This window comes from Camellia sinensis, chromosome 2 (assembly GCF_055761805.1).
Source record: "Camellia sinensis isolate YWXY chromosome 2, ASM5576180v1, whole genome shotgun sequence".
Taxonomy (NCBI): Eukaryota; Viridiplantae; Streptophyta; class Magnoliopsida; order Ericales; family Theaceae; genus Camellia; species Camellia sinensis.
The window spans coordinates 201,857,130-201,872,579 of NC_138962.1; positions in this window are offsets into that span (position 1 = coordinate 201,857,130).

Here is a 15,450-nt window from a genome sequence, read left to right on the forward strand (position 1 = left end):
AATCTCTCATTTTTCAATCCCTCCCCAGGTGTGGCTGATGGATAAATTGCAGGTTGTGGACTCCTGCCCAGCATATTCAGCTCGCGGCTACTTCTTCCGGCATCGTCTAGTCAATGCCTTGGATGAGGAATGGTGGTTCGCTTGGATGTGCCACTTGTCCGCAGACCGTATTGCTTGGCGGTGCCCTTGGTTGAACCTTCTGGCAATGAGTTACAATATGCCTCGGCAGACTGGGATTCAACTGGTTGGTCTCACTCATTGTGTATTCTATTTCCCATTTCGGATTCGACGCCAATTTGGCCATGATCAGACTTGCCCGCCAGAGGGGATAGAGTATCCTGCTGCATTTCCAGCCCGAGGCGCGCAGCTTGCTTGGCAGGCCACTGCGTGGAGGATGAGAGAACTCCTGGCCCCCGCTCCTACTTTTAGTTGCACTTTGTCTGACGAGTGCATAGATTGGCTCAATGAAGAAGCACAGATCGGGCCCAGCTTGGCATCAGAGGCTTCGACCAGCTCTGGGAGGGGGCGCAGGAACACCTGACTTGACCATGCCCTAGATTTATTGCTTTATTAGTACTTTCAAGTTTTCTTTCATGAATGTAATAAAAAGCAACTTCAATTGTATGTAAGAGCAGGAGAACTCTGTTTTGAAATCAAAGAAATTGAAAGTTGTGGCACTGAAAATTTTCCACCTTGGTCCAAAAATGGTAAATGTTGTAAAAAGATTTATTTGAACAAAGTCAGCTTTTATTAAAACTTCTCAAAAACATTTTTTGATGTGGATCAGAACTGGACACGCCTGAGATCTGTCACTTGAGATGCACAACCCCAGATTCCTGCAACTGGAAAGTTGCCCCTAGTCTGAAGGGCGCCGCAACACTTCATAGCAACGGAAAGTTGCCCCTAGTCTGAGTGGCATCGCACCGGAGATTCCAACGAATGCTGATGAACAAAGATGGCTGAGATGATCAAATGGACAAAGTTGATCGGGGAAGTGTTATGGCTGAACTTCAGGATGAAGCTGCCTACGTATCCCAAACATGGGAATCAAGCCTCACGTAGTTCCGGCTTAGGTTCGCTCGAGTATTTTCACTCTCCTTTTGCGCTCTAACTTTTGCCAAGGCCGCCCTTTGCGGGTTTTCAGCCTTGCGAGCTCAGTTTTTATATTTTCTAATTTTTTGTGCTCTAACTTTTGCCTAGGTCGTCCTTTCGGGTTTTCGGCCTAGCGAGCCTCTCAAGGATAGTATTTCTTCAACTTGTCCATGTTGATTGGTTGAGAGAATTCTAAGCCATCTAAGTCCATCAGAACCACAGCTCCGCCTGACCAGATAGCTTTGATGATGTAGGGACCAGTCCAATTGGGTCTGAACTTGCCCCTCGGGTCGTGGATGGGAGCTCGGTTGTCTTTGAGTACCAAATCCCCTTCCTTTAGATTTCTGGACTTAACCCTCTTGTTAAAAGCCCGAGCAATCCTGCGCTGGTAACTCTGAACGTGGTACAGTGCTTTCAGTCTTCTTTCGTCAAAGAGCATAAGTTCCTCGAACCTGCTCTACTGCCAATCTGCCTCAGCTATCTGACACTCGGCCAATACCCGTAAAGACGGAACTTCAATCTCAATAGGTAGAACAGCCTCCATTCCATAAACTAACGAATACGGAGTTGCTCCGGTAGAAGTTCTAATTGAAGTCCTGTAGCCCCACAGAGCAAACGGCAACTTATCTGGCCAATCTCGATAGGTCTCCACCATTTTCCGCAGTATATGCTTGATGTTCTTGTTGGCGGCCTCAACTGCTCCATTGGTTTGCGGCCGATACGTAGATGACTTATGAAAAGCCACGTTATACTTTTCCAACAAGTCGACCACTTCTTTCTTAAAGTGGGATCCATTATCCGAGATGATCTCATTTGGCACCCCGTAGCGACAAATGATGTTGTTTCTGATGAACTTTGCGACGTGCGACGCTTTCAACACCGCGTATGATTGGGCCTCGACCCACTTTGTGAAATAATCTATCGCTACCAGGATATACTCATGTCCGTTCGACCCCTTCGGGGTAACAGCTCCGATCACATCGATCCCCCACACGGAAAATGGCCACGGGGAAGTCATGTTGTACAACTTGGATGGTGGGATATTCATACGGTTTGCATGGATCTGGCATTTGTGGCATCGCCGAACAAAGCCGATACAATCCTCTTCCATGGTCGACCAGTAGTAACCCTGCCTGAGGATCTTTCTGGCCAACATTACTCCATTCATGTGCGCGCCGCACTCCCCTCCGTGGATGGCCTCCATTAGGCGCTTCGACTCTTCAGCTTTTACACAGAGCTTATGCATTCCCAGATGACCTCTTTTGTATAGCTTACCTCCGCAGATGATGAACTGAATAGCCATTCTTCTAATGGCCCTCTTATCCTTGGCGCTTGCCCCTAGGGGATACGTCTCCTTTTCCAAGAAGTTCCAAATATCGTAATACCAGGGGTTGTCGTCTTGGGTTTCATCTATGGCGGAAATTGACTCGTATGCTGGCACGAACTTCTGATCAATGATGACTGGACGCATCCGGACTCCCGACGGGATGTCTATCATGGAAGATAGAGTTGCTAATGAATCTGCGAACCTGTTGTTCTCTCTTACGAGGTGGGTGAAATTTAGTTTCTCGAACCGAGGAATTAACAAATCCAAGGTTTGGTGGTAAATTATCATCCTTTCCTCTTTGACCTTCCAGTCTCCTTTTGCTTGAGACACAACAAGATTCGAGTCCCCAATGACGTCCAACCGTCTTACCCCTAGTTCTAGGGCTGCTTCCAGACCAGCAATACATGCCTCATACTCTGCCTCATTGTTCGAGACTCTGAACTGGAGCTTGAATGCTAAAGGGATACGGGAATCGTCAGGTGCATAGCCGGTCAGCCTTATGGACATGCCTTGACAAGACAAGCCTCCGGCAAACCGTTCAGGAATGGCAGATGGCAAACACTGTGTTCCTAGGCGCACCAATGCACATGCAATGCAAAGAAACACATAAATGAGATCAAAATAGGATATCACGAGTTCGAGTCAAACTCTCTAATACTCCCCAGCAGAGTCGCCAGAAACTGTAACAAGCCCGCCGGGGGGGGGGGGGACCTCGCTATAGTTCGGACTCTCGATTTGTGTCACGGTTCTTAATCTGAACCAAAGAGTCCAAATCTGGCAAATCGTTTTGAGAAATAGATTTTTGAAAAAGTAGTGCCAAACATGGACTGCTTTGCCAGATACAGAGTCGCCACCTAAATATTTTTAAAATGGGAAATTTAGGAAACCCTGACTCGGTGCCGAAGGCCACATGTCCGTCATCACCGGAGTTGTCTCGGCTCGGGAGCTTGGGTACGATCGGGGAAGGTCAGCTATGAGCACCCCCTTTCGCCCGGTCCGAAGACCGGCCTCTACTAACCGTGATATCCGTATTTGAAAACTTTATGTGTTCTTATTCCATTTATTAGCCTAGAATTACTATGTTATGCGCGCAGCAAACAAGTATAGATTAGATTGTCTGATTTGGAAATAAACATTGCATATCCGTTTGATTTGAAAATGCTTTGGAATTTGCTACTCGCAAGTAGGCTAAAATACGGATTTCAACGAGTTTTTCCAACTCAAACAATCCAACCTTCACCCACAGGCATTCAAAACAGTTTAACACATAAGCATCTAGCCACATGTTAAGCATGCTGTCATGGCAATATTCACACTCATGCGATATGCTAAAGCGGAAATACTTACATAATACTCCATGCCAAAACAATGAACTTGTTAGCAAACATGCATGATCCAAGTCCATGTTAAGTGCCTAATGCATCGCATACAAAATGTTGCTAGAATAGGCTCGGCTATCCTAAACATGTCATGTGAAAATGCACAATTATCACGTATTCAGTTTGGGAATTGAAATACAAATGCAGTTAGCGTGATGTACCGAGCCTAATGCATGCAATACAAATGCATGGATGCACACATGCATAGCATAAGGTATGCTAAATTAAACGTGCCCTAATCTACCATCATAAGCAGGTAAATAAAAGGGAAGAAAGACGTGAGGTTGGAAGACATGCACACACTCACGCACACTTATTACAGATTTGCCCTCGCTCGGAGGGACCGAATAAATATTACAAATTAATTAACTACGCAAGCTAATTAATATTACAAATTAACTAATTTAATTAACAAATTAAATAAATTAATTAAAACAGGAAAACGCCTCGGGAAGCGCGCCACCATGCATAGGCTGCCTCTGTTTTCCTTCCTTTCCTCTTCTGAAGGCTGTCAAAACCTCAGAATTACATCCCTGGACACTGGGGAGTACCACCGGCTGAATGAAACTTCCACCGGCAGTGTAGTATGGCCATCGGCACAAAATAGGGTCTGTCGGCAGAGAAAATATTGCCGGTCGGCACGTAACACTGTCGGTCGGCAGATTATTCCTGCAGAACCTGCAACTCACAGCAACAGAGGGCAAGGCAAAGCATGGCAGCACAATTCAAGGCATGTATGCACCAACCACGTCTCTTATCATTGTAATGACTCAAAGGGACATGTGCCTCGGTTCTCGGACCACCAATCACGCATTTCCATGCATGATGGCCCAAAGAAATAAGTATGCAACTTTGGTTTCAAATGCGATGCAAACCAATCAAACAAACAAGGCCCTATTCCTATCACCAATTCAAGGAACAAGGTATGCATGCAAGATGCAATGCGACCTAGGCATACAAGCTAGGAATGCAACATGACATGGCAAGGCACTCATGCAATCATGCAAGCATACATATGGCAATGCAAATGGATGGCAAGATGGACTTATACATGAATTAGGCAACTCTAATAAGGCCTAAACAGTGGCCAAAGTGCTATAAAATGAAGGCTAAATGGCATGCACACACACATGCACATAAGGACCAACACTTAAGCACAAATCAAACAACATTCAAGCACACTTGAAAGGAGGAAACATGGACAATTAGCATGCGACATGAGCCCTAAAATCATGTTATAAAATGATGCCAAATCAAGTTATAAACCAAGTCAAGCATGCAACAAATGGCCTAAGTGTTCAAAGCAAATCAAAGTGGCATTGAGCTACACTTAACAAGACCAAACAAGGCATGCATTAAGCGACCAAAAATAGGTTTATAGCACGTTAAAACAAGGCTAAAGGACTCTTTAGATGGCATCTAAATGGCCCAAATACAAAGGCATACACCATGGCCAAAACATGGAGCATTGCAACACATGCTTTCAAAGCATTAAAGAGACATGCAGGGCAATCCAACAAGCATGGAAATGGGACTGAAATAGCATGTAGGATGATTCCAAATCATCAAAACAATGCAAAGATGGCATGCTACGCATGCACATACTCAAGGCCAACAAGCCCAAACATAAAGGAGCTATATCAAGCATGCAAAGATCAACCCAAACGACTATGGGCAGAGCTAAAACATGGCAAGATATGCACAAAATCTTCACAAGACTAAGCCTAAAACATGCTCTAACAAAGGCTAACAACCTAGAACATGTTAAGGCACAAATAAGGCATTACATGGCAACTATGCTAAGCATGCATGAAGTTCCAAAACCAACTTGAAATCATGTTATATTATGGATATATAAGCATGAAAAACAAACCAAACATGCTCAACACACACTCAAACATAGGCTTCCTTAAGAGGCCAAAATATGCCCTTTTCAAGGACAACAAGGAGAGGGGGTGGCCCTCTCCTTCTTGGGACTTCAAAGCATCATCTTCACCACTGAAATCCCTCAAGATTTTAGTGGTGAAGAGACCTCAACACCAAAATCCCGGAGCTAACACAAAATGGCTCAAAATGAGGCCTTTTGAGGCCTAAGGGTGGTCAACAACCCTCAAACAACAAAACACTCTAAATAAACAATAAAGAGGGCCTAAAAACAGAACTTTTTTATGTTATACAATAAGCACAAAAACAGCTCTAAGATAGGTATAAAATTAATGCAAGAATGGGGAAAAAAAGGACTAGAATCTCACCTTTGAAGACCCCTTCACAAATGGTGCTCCAATGGCCTCCTTTGGCTTGAATCCAACACCAAAATCTCAAAACAAACCCTTTAGAACCTCAGCTCCAAGAGGAAGGTGAAACACTAGGTGTTTGTGTGCAATAGTGAGACACAAAACACCTAGTGTACAAATAAGAGGGAAAGAGAGATAGAGAGTGTATATCTAACCCTAACCCTAGAAAAACCAGAGCTTGGTCTGTATTTTTCTCTCCCAAAAATGTCTAAAAGCCTCTTTTTTTGCCTTAGAGAGAGCTCCTCTCTATATGCCTCTTGTAAAGCTTACAAGACAAGCTTTGCAAGAGGGAGATCCCTCCATACACGTGTATGGAGGGGAGCAAAAGCAATACAGCTGTCTAAAAATATCTGCAAAAGCAGATGAACAGCAATCGGCCGGCCAAAAATGCCATCTTGGCCAAAAAGAGTGCCGACCGGCACAAAAAAGTGCTGACCGGCAACAAATAGTGCCGGCCGGCAAACTATATTGCCGGTGGCAGTAAAAACCAGCCGGTGGCCTCTAGCCACTGCCGGTGGTGGGTGGGGATGGTCTACAAGCCCTACCCTGCCTCTCAAAGGCAAGATGCAAGTGTTTGGTGCAAAACCAGACACTAAACGGTCGAGTTCGGAGATCCTGAGGCAAGGCACGCGAGCCGAGGCCTCCGGGAACTCCAAACGAACGCAAACATGGAAGATCACCGTGTGTTCAAACGGTGACGTCCAAGTCTTGAGGACGGTCAAAAATGGGGTGTCTACAGCTATCAGCAACACCCCTATCCCATACCCATACTGGTTTGACGCTCCGTCAAAGTACATCGTCCAAGTTTCATCTTCGATGTGCAGAATGGCTCCATCTGGGAATAGGTACTCAACCGCTTCATCCCCCTCAACCGGGTGATCGGCAAGGAACTCTGCTACCGCTCTCCCTTTCACCGACTTGCGTGTTACATACTTCAAGTTAAATTCGGAAAGTAATAGCAACCAACGAGCTAGCCTACCCGTAAGTGCTGGTTTCTCGAAAAGATATTTGATGGGATCCAAACGTGAAACCAACATTACAGAGTGAGCTAACAGGTAGTGCCGCAGCTTCCTGGTAGCCCATACCAAGGCCAAGCAAGCCTTCTCGAGCGGAGTGTAGCGGGTCTCGTAATCCAGCATTTTTTTGCTCAGATAGTAGATGGCCCTTTCCACTTTGTCTTCTGACTCCTGTGCGAGCATGCAGCCCATGGTGGTCTCAGTTACCGAAAGATACAATATCAACGGTCTCCCCGGTTCTGGCGGTGACAACACAGGTGGGTTCTGTAGATACTCTTTGATCTGCTCAAAAGCTGCTTGACATCGGCCGTCCCATTGGAATTTCTTTCCTTTCTTCAGAAGACCAAAAAGTGGTTCACAAGTCAAGGTTAATTTAGAGATAAACCGTCTTATGAATTGCACTTTACCTAGAAAGCCTCGCACCTCCTTTTCAGTCCTTGGTGGTGGCATTTCTAAGATGGCCTTGATTTTGGAAGGGTCGACCTCGATGCCCCTTTGCGTTGTCAGAAACCCTAGCATCTTCCCTGCTGTAACACCAAAAGTACACTTCTGGGAATTCAGCCGCAGCCGAAATTCTCTGATCCTTTGAAAAAACTTTTGTAAGGCGGTGTAGTGGCCCTCTCTTTCTTTGGACTTGACAATCATGTCGTCCACATACACCTCGACCTCTGTATGGATCATATCATGCAATATTGTAGTTGCTGCCCGTTGATAGGTAGCTCCCGCGTTTTTCAGCCCAAATGGCATCACTCGATAACAATATGTACCCCACGGGGTAGTGAATGCAGTCTTCTCCCGGTCTTCGGGCGCCATTACTATCTGATTATAGCCTGAGAAACCATCCATAAACGAAAGCAAGGCGTGTCCTTCCGTGAAATCTATCAGTTCATCAATGTGCGGCAAGGGAAAGTCGTCCTTCGGACTGGCCCTGTTCAAATCTCTGAAGTCTACACAGACCCGAATTCTGCCGTCTTTCTTCGGCACCGGAACAATGTTGGCCAGCCAAGTCGGGTACTCAGACACCAACAGGAAGCCTGCATCAATCTGCCTGGTGACCTCTTCCTTGATCTTAATGGCCCAATCAGGGCGGATCCTCCTGAGCTTCTGTTTGACAGGTCGGGCCTCGGGATCAAGAGGGATCCGGTGCTGTACAATCTCAGGATTGATTCTAGGCATGTCTTCGTAGGACCACGCGAAAACATCTTTGAAATCTTTTAACAAAGCGACTAAGCGCTCGTGTTCCTCAGAAGACAACGTGGACCCGATCTGGACCAGCCGCGGGTCCTTCTCAGTACCAACATTCACAGTAGTGATTTCATCCATTAAAGGTTTAACAAATCTTTCCTGCTCTTGATCAATTAACCGTTGCAAAACCGGAGGAATTTCTTCCTCGTCGTTTTCATCAAAATTTTGAAAATCCTGATTTAAGCAATAAATCAAAGGCACAGAAAAATACTCTGAAACCACATCCATGTCGTTCTCATTAAATACTTCCGAGCCGTCGGATTCCTCTGTTACAACAGACTCAAAAGAAAATGAAAAAGACGACCTAGACAGGACTGTGGCATCCGGGTTGTCACCCCCGGGAATACCGGACTCAGACTCAGTTGAGCTGGAATCTGATTCCGACGTAGAAGATTCGGTAGAATCAGATTCCGGCTCACTACCTGACCCGGTGCTGCTTGATAAAAAGCCTTCTTCATATTGCCAGATGAGAGAAGGTGCGATGGATGCATCCAAAATAGCTGATGGCAGGCCCGCAGCCGCTTCATTCCCAATCACACATACCGAGGAGCTATCCCCCAAGCACCTCTGTTCGATCGGAGGATCTGAAAGCAGACACACCAGCGCTGCCCCCATTTCATTTTCAGCGTCCTCGGACTGTACTTCCTTACTTTGCTCAGCCTCAGCCGATAGATCTGCCTGCCCTTCGGCGATGTCATCCTCAGGTAACTGTAAATCAAAGAAAATCTCAAATCCCGGTGCGCGCTTCTTCTCCGCGTTGAGCCACGGCTCTGGGAAGCCACAGAACGGAAAGTCCTCCCCCTCCCGGATGAAACGTCCGTTTAGGGTCCCCCGAATGGGCTGGTGCATTAAGTCAAAGGGCCTCCCCATCTGTTTCGCCCTGGCCCTTCCGGCCATTTCCTTTCCTTTCCTTATCCAATCCTCTTTGGTGGGTAGGTAGCCCAAACCAAAGGTATGGGGGTTATGTGGCACTTCGGCCGATGCTGCGGCACCTTTCCTGTCGCTCTTGCCTAATCCCATCCCGGGGATGTGCTGGAGTTTGTTCATGAGATAGACTGCTTGGGCACTGACATATACCCCTTCATTAACTGCCATGATGTTCTGTACAATCCGAGCCTCGGCCAAGGTAAAACCTGATATGAACACATCTTCTATACCATGCTCAATTTCTAGAACAGGCGTAGATACCTCTGGTGGTGGATGAATTGATGAGTTTCCAAAAACGATGGCTACTCCCTTCCCATAGGGGTATTTCACCACTTGATGTAAGGTAGAGGAGACCGCCTTTACCTGATGCAGCCACGGCCGCCCCAAAAGCAGGTTGAACGTTGCAGGAACCTCCAAGACATGGAAATCTATCTCGTGCTGTCCTGGCCCAACTTTTGTTTGAATCTTAACTGTCCCCATCACTTCCCGGCTTGTGTTGTCATACGCCCGAATCACCTGGGCTGTTGGCACAAAATCCGCGACTTTCAAACCAATCGCATAAGCTGTCCTTGCCGGGCAGACGTTGATGGCGGACCCCGTGTCGACAAGTACCACAGGTATCCATTTATCTCTGCACTCGACAGAGATGTAGAGCGGCTTATTATGGTTCGCACCCTCGGGTGGCAACTCTTTGTCAGAAAAACTCAATGCTGGGGAACTTCCTCTCGAGAAGACTAAGCCCACCAGTTGTTCGGGCGTGGTATCTATGGAAAGTTTGGCCTTATCCATGGCTGAAAGGACAGCCTGCCTATGCACTCGAGAAGCCATAAGCAATCCCCAGATGGAGATGTCTGCTTGTATCTTTTTCAATTGTCTCAATACGGCCTCGTCTTCGAGTTGCTTCTCCTTTTGTTTCTCTGCTTCATTATCTTTTCCAGACGCCTCTGGTTGATCTAGGTGGGGAGGTTTGAAATACCGTCCACTCCTAGTCATGTGATCGACTTCGCCGATATACCAGGTATCATCTGGTTGGTTATCTTTCCAATCCTCGTCCGTGTGGGCAAGACATAGATCGTCGTCTTCCCACCACATACCATCTGCGACTGACAAGCATCTGTCTGGTTCTGGCACAACTGTCCCGATACTCGCAGTACCTTTTATCCCTATGCTCGCAGCATTCTCCATTTCCGTACTTGCGGCGGTTTCGACCCCTACGTGGCCTTTTGCTTTCCTGATCCTCTCAGAATCCTCAAATCTCCCTTGTTCTGACTGTGTCGATGCAGCAGATTGCTCACTGATCCTTGTACTCAAAATGCTCCATTCCCGAGCGAAACTCTCGACACCGGCGCTCTCCGGCGATGTATTCTGTTTTTCCACCGTCCCGGCTATTGTTGACATTCCTGTCCCTACCGGGCCTTGTTCTGACTGGAACTCCCCTATTACATCTGGCTGATCGTCTAACCACCCCGTGGCTTCTGCTGACTCTTCATAATCGAACCAGTTGATGGCTGAGTCTTGGTCATCGTGGAATTGGAACTTGACAACATCCTTTTCCACGGCTGTCAAATCATCCGTTCCCTGTCCTGAATTGTCCCCCCGGATTACACACAGCTCTCCCCTGACTGGAAATTCGACATCTGGTCTATTCTGGCCCACTGGTGAAATGTAGTCACTCGGACTGTAAGCATTCCCAACATCATTCTCAGACTCTGCAGACTCTGGTTTGACAACCTCTTTCCTGTTCTCGATGGTCACCACCACTGGCTTGGGTTGGGTTATAGAGATGTCCATCATGCACAAATCGGTGCAATCAGGGAGGAAAACTTTCGGCTTAGGCAGGTAGGAGGGTGTGATATAGATACTAGGATCGTAGGATGCGACCCCAGTGTGGATGAAATTGATTCTTTTGGGTGGTGGAACTTGGTTATGTGTGGGGAGAGGATTTGTAGTAACATTGGGTTTCTCAGGGGGTAAAATCACCCCATTATCAATGAGATCTTGAATCTCATGACGTAAACGAAAGCATAGGTCGGTGTCATGACCGTGCTGCTGGTGGAACGCACAATACTTGGTTGGATTGTGGGTGGCGGGTAGTCTTTCAGGTAAGGGCCGCGGCTCTAGGGGCTTCAGATGCCCTTTTCTGATCAAAACCCCCAAAGCTTTGGACAGGGGCATATAAAGTGGAGCGAAGGTTCTGGTGTTTCTGGGAGGGTATTTGGCTGTTTGTGAGTTGCTTCCGGACGCACCGGAGAATGGTGTGGCTGCCGTATTTCTTGGGGAAGGGTTAGTGGTGACCATACTCACTTCGGAGGTCATGGCAGTCGTAGCGTCGCTCGGGCTTGCATTAGTACTACGATTGAAATTTCTGCGGGGTTGCTCCCGGTCATTATCAATCCAACCTTGTCTCAAGGCATCCTCGATCTGCACCCCCATTTCATGCAGATCAGCAAAGGTGGGAAAGGGGACTACAATCATCTTTTGCATTAGCTTCGGCTGAAGATTGCGCACAATCATCCGAATCTGGTCTTTGTCTGTGGGTCTCAAGGTCATCATTGAAGCCTTAGCCCGCCATCTAGTTACAAATTCTGAGAAGCTTTCCTTGGGTTCTTGCCTCGTTGTCTCGAGATCCCGGGTCGTGATCTCGATTTGTGTGTTATACGAGTACTGCAGGATGAAGGCCTCGGCCATCTCGTCCCAATTTCTCTTGACGTCATCCTCTAACTTGGCATACCATGCAGCCGCCACACCCGACAAGGTCCGGCCGAATAAATATAGCTTCTGCAATCTAGTGAGGCCCATTGGCCTTAGGACGTCTGAAAATAGTCGCAGGTGTACCATGGGATCCTCAGATCCGTCAAAACGATCAATTTGTGGCATCTTAAACCGATCTGGCAGCGTTACAGCTGTGTCGATGTATCCATCTCCAATGTCGGGAATGGACTTCGTACCTTGGGATTTCTTGAACAGCTTTTCAAGTTTGTGCATTTTCAATGTCACAGGGTCCACCTCGGACTCGAAGGGAGAATCCGATAGATTGATGGGGGTGGGTGCCTTGGATTGTTGAGGCGGAATCAGGGGTGGAGCTGGCCCCGTTGGGATGTCTATATCTTCTTGGACATTCCGGGCGTTTGGTGTCTCTTCGGGTATTGGAACCCTTAATGGAGGAGGGATTTACTGTGAAGGTGATGCCCCAGTTTGCTGCTGCAATCTCCCAATTAAATCCGCTTGCTCACTCATGACTGTAGCTTGTTGTCTGGCGAATTCTGCCTGTCGGACAGCATCTTGCTGCATCATTTTCATGCTTTCCTGAAGTTGGCGCACCATCTCCTCTAAGCTAGCCATACTGTTCTGCTCTGGTTGAATTGCTGGTATGCGTTCCCTCTCTGTGGGTGAAACGGGATCCTGATCCCTACTGTACACAGGTGGGGTAGACGAAGCCCTCTGCACTAACTGTTGAACCGGTGTCCTCTGCCTAGTTGCTTTCCGTTTAGTAACCGGGGGTAGAGAATGGTACACTGGTTGTCCTTCTATCAGATCCTTAGATCGATGGAGCCGGCGACCTCTGATCCAGAGTGCTTGGGGAATGTCTACTGGGTTGGACGCAATGATGCTAAACTACCTAGCAAAAAGATAAAAAAAGCAATAAATAAACCAACAACTGGACAGCACAACGGCATAAAATAAACAAATAATATACAGTTGGATATTCAAAACACATAGTCGATAAGCCGAACACACTGTTCCTCGATACTGATCACTGTTCTCAAAATCTCTATTCCCAACATTGAACCCTGATACCCGCAGATAACTAATTCTCTTAAAACTGATACTGATGCCCTCAGGCCTGATGCCCAGACTTACAAACTGGTGTGTTCATTTCCCTGCAGAAATACATTCTAAAAGCACATAGCACGCAAAGAGAGCCAAAACACCCCTACATTGGGGTAGGGTTTCCCTGTCCTATTTTGTCAGGAGCTAGGGTTTCACTACGCACACAGCGGTTCTCAAACAACCTAATATCGGGTAAGCAGCCTGTCCTAATTTGGAATGGTCACTATGGATCCGAATATGCACTAGGTCGAATGGTCAAAAAGGGTGCCCCGGTAAACCGGGGTTTGTGTTCCCATGCTGTCAGAGCCCATAGCCGGTCAGCCTTATGGACATGCCTTGACAAGACAAGCCTCCGGCGAACCGTTCAGGAATGGCAGATGGCAAACACTGTGTTCCTAGGCGCACCAATGCACATGCAATGCAAAGAAACACATAAATGAGATCAAAACAGGATATCACGAGTTCGAGTCAAGTTCTCTAATTTCCCCAGCAGAGTCGCCAGAAACTGTAGACGTCCCCCGAACGCCCCTGGAGGGTGAGTCCCGTTCTTTTCATTTGGGGTTACTACAGTTTGGACTCAACTTGTGTCACGGTTCTTAATCTGAACCAAAGAGTCCTAATCTGGCAAATCGTTTTGAGAAACAGATTTTTGAAAAAGTAGTGCCAAACATGGACTGCTTTGCCAGATACAGAGTCGCCACCTAAATATTTTAAAATAGGGGAATTTAGGAAACCCTGACTCGATGCCGAAGGCCACATGTCCGTCATCACCGGAGTTGTCTCGGCTCGGGAGCTTGGGTACGATCGGGGAAGGTCAGCTATGAGCACCCCCTTTCGCCCGGTCCGAAGACCGGCCTCTACTAACCGTGATATCCATTTTTGAAAACTTTATATGTTCTTAAACCGATTGTTAGCCTAGAATTACTATGTTATGTGCGCAGCAAACAAGTATAGACCAAATCGCCCAAATTGGAATAAAACATTTCAAGTTCATTTTGAAAATGGTTTGCGCAGATTTTGCCACCCTCAAGTGGGTTTTTAGAAAAGATGATTTTGCCACTATCTAGTGGGCTTTAAAAAAAAGATCGCAGTTTTAACGCATTATCCCAATTTAAGCAATTTGACCTCCATCCACAGGCATTCAAGCAGTTTATCTCATGTAAGCACTTAGCCGCATGGCAAGCATACTGTTATGGCAACGTTCACACGCATGCTGGATGCTAAAGCATAACTACTTACATTGTACTCCGTGCCAAAACAATAAACTGGTTAGCAAATGTGCATGTCCTAGTTCATGTTATTTTGCCTAATGCAACACATACAAGATGCAATTTTAATTAGGCTCGGTTAACCTAAATATGGCATACGATATGCAACCAACTGATTCATGTATTCAATTTTGGAATTTTGAAAATACGAATGCGGTTAGTATGATGTACCGAGCCCGGTGCATGTCGACAAATGCATGAATGCACGCATGCATATCATAAGGTATGCTAATTTCAAAAATGCCCTAATCTACCATCATAAGCAGGTAAATAAAAGGGAAGAAAGAAATGGGGATTGGAAGACATACACACACTCACCCACACTTATTACATGTTTACCCTCACTCAGAGGGTCCGAATGAATATTACAGTCCCAAATAATAAACAAATAAAATTATTACAAAAAAATTTCTAATTTAATTTAAAAGAAAAGGTGGCGAAGGAAAGAAAAGGGTAGCCGCAGCCTCTGCCTCGGGATGCGCGAATGATGCATGCTCGAATCCGTCTCGTCCGAAAAACCCGTACTGTACTCCTGCCGCCTCTGTTTGTACTGCCTTGTCTTTCTGAAAATTGCCAAAGTACTGGAGAAAGTTCCTTGCATCCTGCAGAGCACCACCGGCCGGACAGAATTACCACTGGCACTTCACAGTTCCCATCGGCATTTGTTGGATTCCTCGGCACTCCAGATAGTGCCGGTCGGCACTAAATTCTGCCGGTCGGCAGAAACTTCCTGCAGAAGACAATTTGACAGCAAACAGAGAATAGACAGTGCATGGCATGGAGTTTTTGGACACATGTAAGCATGGTCATACTTCCTATCATATTTTGAACTCAAAGAAGCATGACCTTCGATCTTTGAGCCATCAATGGTGCATGATGACTCAAGGGATCAAATTTGCCACTTAATGTAAGGATGTATGCAACAAACACAATGAACTCCGAAACCTTATCATGGCGAAGTCAAAGGCCTCGGGGACCGAAAGTTAAGACGCGTTACATCACTTGTGGTATGAACGCCCCTCAACTCTCACACTTGGTTTGACACCCCAAACCAAGTAATGCAATGCATGT